The sequence below is a fragment of the Bombus affinis genome, unplaced genomic scaffold (assembly GCF_024516045.1).
Source record: "Bombus affinis isolate iyBomAffi1 unplaced genomic scaffold, iyBomAffi1.2 ctg00000209.1, whole genome shotgun sequence".
NCBI classification, from domain to species: Eukaryota; Metazoa; Arthropoda; class Insecta; order Hymenoptera; family Apidae; genus Bombus; species Bombus affinis.
Window position 1 is genome coordinate 160,690 of NW_026108913.1, and position 6,811 is coordinate 167,500.

The following is a 6,811-nucleotide window of genomic DNA, read 5'->3' on the forward strand; positions in this document are numbered from 1 at the left end:
CCTTCGACAACGTCTGGTGGCCGAACGTGCTGCACGAGCTCAAAAGAAGAGAATGCCCCGACAACCTGTACCGGTTAACAAGGAGCTACTTCTCCGAAAGAACCGTACAGATTGCTGGGAAAAACGAAGCAGTGAGCAAGCCCGTCACGAAAGGATGCCCGCAGGGATCGGTACTGGGACCAAGTTTCTGGAATCTCGTATTTGATGACCTGCTGGCTGAGCTAGCGGAAAACGCGACTGGGTGCGAACCCATCGCGTACGCGGACGACATCGTGATTCTAATTGCCGGCAACACGAGGAACGAGCTCCAGGAAAAAGGACAGGAGGTAGTTACCCGAGTCTCTACCTGGTGCACCAGGAAGAAGCTAACGTTATCGGCACAGAAAACGGAGATGCTGCTCGTCAAAGGTAAGCTGGACGCGGAGAGGCCACCGATTATTAAGATTAGCGGCAGGAATATAAGGATGGAGCAGGCAATCAAATACCTTGGAGTGCACCTCGAAGGAGGGCTAAAAGTCAACAAGCACGTGGAGGCAATAACAGGTAAGTGTCAAAAACTCTTCAACAGCCTCGCGAGGGTGGCCAAGGCGAAATGGGGACTCGGACACGCGGCCATGCGTACTCTGTACAGAGGGCTGTACGAGCCGATAACCACATACGCCGCAGCCGGCTGGAGCGACCTACTGAAAGGGAAAGCGAGGAGCAAGCTGATAAGGTCACAGAGGATGGCACTCCTCCGAGTGACCAAGGCCTATAGAACCACGTCAACCGAGGCACTGCAGGTTATCGCCGGAGTCATTCCTATTGACCTCCTAGTCGAAATCAGGGCAAGACTCCACAATAAGAAGAGGAGGCGCGACGAAGCGCCCGACGAGAAATCCATTGTCGGCGAGGCGTTAGATAAGTGGCAAGAGCGCTGGCAAACAACGCCAAAGGGCAGGACGACCTTCGACTACTTTGCTAGCATCAAGGACAGACTGGAGAACCGCTGGGTGAGACCCGACCACTACACGACACAGTTCATTAGTGGCCACGGGGATTTCAACGGTAAGCTCAAGTCATTCAACCTCAGCGAATTGGACACATGTGAATGCGGCGAAATAGAAACCGCCCATCACATCTTAGAAGACTGTCCAATCTTCGATGAAGAAAGGCAGGAATTCCGAAATGCACTGGGAGAACTCGATCTGCGCTGGCCGGAAGAAAAGCGGGAGTACGTAACAAAAGACGTATACCCCCACTTCTGTCAGTTTGCAAGGAAAGTACTCCAAGCGAAGGAGGAGAAGAGAAGGAACGCCCTAGAAATGGGAGGCGCAACGCAGCCAGGGCGACTGCCAGGAAGAGGATCGACGCAACTGGAGGGGCAGGCAGGCCGGCCTCTAAGGCATAGTCCAAGACTGGCCCAGTGCGTGCCCGTACAACGACGGGAACAAGAGGAAGAAACCAACGAAGAGGGACTCTCCGAAGAAGAAGACGGCGACACCCAATAGTAGAGGAGCAGGAAGGAGACGAAGAAGAAGAAGATAAAACAGCGAAGAAGGGATACACGCACGAAAACACAGGACCCATGACAGGACAATACACAAAACACTGGGAACAGGAAGAGAACTAAGGATAAGAGGACAAGAAAACCAACACGAGCCGGAGATAAGACCTGCGACCGTCAGCGCAGGCGACGCTCATGCAAATGAGTGCCGTGACGGTGCAGGGACAATCGGCTGCAAAGCCAACCTGCTGGGACCGAGCTATATGCTGGCAGCTCCGCCTCCCCGTGGCCCCCGCTGGTAACGGTGCTGCGCGATGCGCGCATCGCGCGGCGCCGGCTAAGCGAGCTGCCGCCCGAAAGGGTAGGTTCAACTTGCCCACTGACCCGAAAGGAGAGGGCAGGGTTTTTCCAAGTCGCGCGCCGACCACCTATGCGCGCCGTTCCCCGGGCATTGGACGTCAGAAAGTAGGATATAAATAACATCTAGCGAAGCCAGTATGAGTGCTATACTCCGGGAATGGCGTGGCCGGCCCAACGGTCGAGCCCCTAATCGCTCAATACTACTTGTCCCTATCTACTAGTTTCCAAGATGGCGGCAAGTGGGACGGACGCGTGCACGTCGCTCCGCAGTCTATAAACGAAAAAACCGGGCAAATTAAAAAGTTCGGGCGCAAAAATTAATTTAAAGCAAAGTGGGAGTGCCGAGGAAAACGTGTAGTTAAAAAGAATCGTGGAGATCGCCGAATTCAGAGCGAAAAAAGCTAATGTAAATCGCCACGTGCGAAAAGTGAGGTTAGCTGACGCGACGGATAGGAAAAACCGAAAAATCAAAGATCTCGGGAGCGAAAAATAATTCAATAGGCAGAGTTAGTGCTTAAAATAAAGTGCATGCAAAAATATTAGTGGAGATTTCCGCAATAAGCGCGGAAAAAGCAAAGAAAGTGCCGCGTGTGCGAAGCGAGGTTAGGCCACGTGGCGGACAAAAACGCGTAAATCGAAGATCTCGGGCACGAAACTAAAATAATAGGTAGTGCGAGTGCTAAAAAACATAGTGCACACCGAAAGTTTAGTGAAAATTGCCGCAATAAGCGCGGAAAAACAAAAGAAAGTGCCGCGTGCGCGAAGTGAGGTTAGGCCACGTGGCGGACAAAAACGCGAAAATCGAAGATCTCGGGCACGAAAACCAAAATAATAGATAGTGCGAGTGCTAAAAACATAGTGCACACCGAAAGTTTAGTGGAAATTGCCGCAATAAGCGCGAGAAAAGCAAAACAAAGTGCCACGTGCGGGAGGATAGGTTAGCGGACGCGCGGCAGCCATCTTGGGTCGAGCGACCGAAGCGCCGCCGCCCGGGCATCTTGGGAACCAAGAGCACGCTGCTAGGCGGCAAATTCAAATTCAAATTCAAACCCAGGGGTTTTGAACTGTGAAGAGCACGCCGCCGGACTCAGCGCGGGAGTGCTCGCGGGAACAAAGCGCCAACTGAAAGTCCGCGAGGGGGATTCAATACGCCGCTGGACATAGCCACCGGGAAGCGAACAGCCGCAGCGGCAGCCGCAAGAAGCGGCAAGGAGCCGGTGATGCCGACGCTAGGGCACTCGTCGCCAGGCGCAGAGGCCAGAGTGGTCCTCCAACCCCTGAGGAAACAGATGGAAAAGAACGAGGCCACTCCAAGCCCGAGGATACCAGAGAAGACGATGAGAGCAAGCCTGGGGAGAAACAACCCCCCCAGAGATGAGGAGAGATTGGCCGGGGAGGATAAGCGGCAAGTGCCCGATATAAAGGCACAGGCCAGTGACATAGAGAGGAAGGTCACGGCGTTCTGCTTAGACTCGGCCAGGAAAATAAACAAGGAACACGCCGCAGTAATCCTACGGCACTTCAAAGAAATGAGGGGCATTGTTGACGAGCTACTGCTCCATAATAGCTACCTGACAGGCAGGCTAGAGCAGAGTGCCGGAGATGAGAAGAATAAGGAAACGGCGATAATGAACGCCGTCAACAAAGCAACCAGGCGGCTAGAAACAGCCGTCTTGAGAACGACGCAGCAGGAACAGAGGGAGCCGACATATGCCGAAAAAGTAAAGATAACGAGCAACAAGGTCGAGCAGACGGCGGTCAAGCCGCCCAAAAATGTGGTCATAATTCGACCGGAAAGAGAAGGTGGCGAGATTCAAACGAGCGAAGAAGCACTTGACGCGGTGTTCACCCTAGTGAATCCCCGCAAGAGAGGAATCCAAGTTACGGCCGTCCGGAAAATAAAGGGAAACGGCCTAGCCGTTGAGACGACGAAGCCGGAGAGCCTAAAAGAGTTCACCGAGAACTCGAAACTAAAGGAGGCTGGACTAAAAGCTAGCACGCCGCAGCGGAGACCCCCCAGGATGATCATCTACGACGTCCCGAGGGACATTCCAGAGAAGGAGATCCTGGCCTGCATGAGGAAGCAGAACCAAGAAAGACTAAATGAGGACGACGTTGCAGCCATCAAGTTCTGCTTCAGGACCGGCAGAAAGGATCAAGAGGAGACGAACTGGGTCATCGAAGTGCCCCCCCAGGTAAGGGAGAAACTATTGAAAGGTAAGATCTTCCTCTCATGGAATGCCTGCAAAGTTAAAGATTACATAGCAATTAGTCGCTGCTACAAGTGTCAAGGATACGGACACGTGGCAAAATATTGCCGCGTTAACTACGAAATCTGCGCGCACTGTGCAGAAAGTGGGCACAGCACTAAAGAGTGCAAAGATAAGGATGGGCACGCCACCTGCGTAAACTGCAAGAGAGCAGGGAGGAAGGGCGACCACGCAGCTTCCAACGCGAAATGCCCAATGTATACGAAAGCCTTGGAAGCAATAATAGCAAGGACGCAATATGTATAAAGAGCAACGCAGGGACAGAAGAGGACTTGGGAGGAAAAGGGAAATAAGGATCCTGCAGCACAACATGCAGCGATCCAAAACAACTCCTTATGAGATCCGGACGCAAATGGACGCCGATGGGGATGACATAATATTAATGCAAGAACCATACAGCGTCGATGGGAAAATACCCGGATTCGGCACAGGAGTCGCGATCGCCTGCAGAGGGTCGAAGCACAACCCGCCAATGGCGGCCGTAGGGATAAAATCAGAGACCCTAACGCCCCTCGAGGTCGCCGAACTCTGCACAACACACTGTTCCTGCGTGCAGATAAGCGACGGGGAAACAGAGGTGTACGCGGCAAGCCTGTACTTTCCGCCGACAGGAAACATCGAGGTCGGCGTGCAACAGTTGGAGAAGGTACTACGGTGTCTCAGAGGCAAGAGGATCATCATCGGCCTGGATGCGAACGCAAAATCACCGCTGTGGTGCAGCAGGAGCACCGACGACAGAGGCGAGGCCCTAGAGGCAGTCATAGCGCAGTACGGTCTCCATGTCCTGAATCAACCAGGACAACCCCACACGTTTGAAACAACTCGAGGGCGATCAAACATAGACGTGACGATGGCGAGCCCAGAGGCAATACTCCTTGTAAAGGGCTGGAGGATACGCGAAGATGGTACCTCCAGTGACCACCGGATACTGGAGACGCTCCTCGACTTCGGGACGAGAAGCACCACACCGCAGCTTCAGGAAAGACGCTATAACACGCGAAAAGCCAACTGGGAGCTATTTCAGAGTGCCCTCACAGAGAAAATGGAGGCACTCAAAGAAACAACCCTCCAGCAGGCAGAGGACGTCGAAAGAATGGCCGGGCAACTCCAGGCAACCCTGATAGGTGCCTGCGACACCGCCATCCCAAAGAAGAAATGGTACTACAGGTCAGTACCCTGGTGGACGCCCGAGCTCACCAGAGCAAAGAGAAACACCTACCAGGCGAGAAGAAGGTATCAGGGGGCCAGGGACCCCGCTACGAGGGAGCAGGAGAAGCTGCGGTACAGGTCAACACGAAAGGAGTATAAGAGGATGCTGGCAAGAGCAAAAATCCAGAGCTGGCAGGACTTCGTCACCAAAGAGGGTAACAGGGAACCTTGGGGCATCGCTTACAAAACAGTCGCAAGGAAACTCAGAGGAGAGGAAACAACATCGACGCTGAAGACGCCGCTCGGATATACCTCCAACTGGCGAACGACCGCGGCAGCGATGTTGTCCGCACTTCTACCCGACGACGAGGAAGACACCGAAACGGAGGAGCAGAAGGAAATAAGGCGGAACTCGACAAACCCCCCCAACGTAGAAGACACCCCTGAATTCAGCTTCGAGGAACTCAGTGACGCCGTGAAACGGCTGAGGAAGGGGAAGTGCCCAGGCCCCGACCTGATTGAGGTCGAAATAATCCAACGGGCCTGGGGAAGAATACACCAGGAGCTCCTAAGGCTCATGAACGGCTGCCTCGCCTGGGGAATATTCCCCAAACGGTGGAAGGTCGCAAATGTTATCACCATCCCCAAGGGACCGGATCGGGACAGAAGCAATCCGAAATCCTACAGGCCAATCTGTCTGCTCTCCATGATAGGCAAGCTGCTAGAAAGGCTAATGGCCACCAGGATGGCACCTATCTTCCACGACCACGCGCTCTCCTCCGACAGACAATATGGCTTTCGCCCCGGAAGATCGACGGTGGACGCGATCATCAAGCTCCGCGAGAAAATCGAGCAAATGAGCGAGAAGAGGTACGTCCTCGCAATAGCACTCGATATATCAGGAGCCTTCGACAACGTCTGGTGGCCGAACGTGCTGCACGAGCTCAAAAGAAGAGAATGCCCCGACAACCTGTACCGGTTAACAAGGAGCTACTTCTCCGAAAGAACCGTACAGATTGCTGGGAAAAACGAAGCAATGAGCAAGCCCGTCACGAAAGGATGCCCGCAGGGATCGGTACTGGGACCAAGTTTCTGGAATCTCGTATTTGATGACCTGCTGGCTGAGCTAGCGGGAAACGCGACAGGGTGCGAACCCATCGCGTACGCGGACGACATCGTGATTCTAATTGCCGGCAACACGAGGAACGAGCTCCAGGAAAAGGGACAGGAGGTAGTTACCCGAGTCTCTACCTGGTGCACCAGGAAGAAGCTAACGTTATCGGCACAGAAAACGGAGATGCTGCTCGTCAAAGGTAAGCTGGACGCGGAGAGGCCACCGATTATTAAGATTAGCGGCAGGAATATAAGGATGGAGCAGGCAATCAAATACCTCGGAGTGCACCTCGAAGGAGGGCTAAAAGTCAACAAGCACGTGGAGGCAATAACAGGTAAGTGTCAAAAACTCTTCAACAGCCTCGCGAGGGTGGCCAAGGCGAAATGGGGACTCGGACACGCGGCCATGCGTACTCTGTACAGAGGGCTGTAC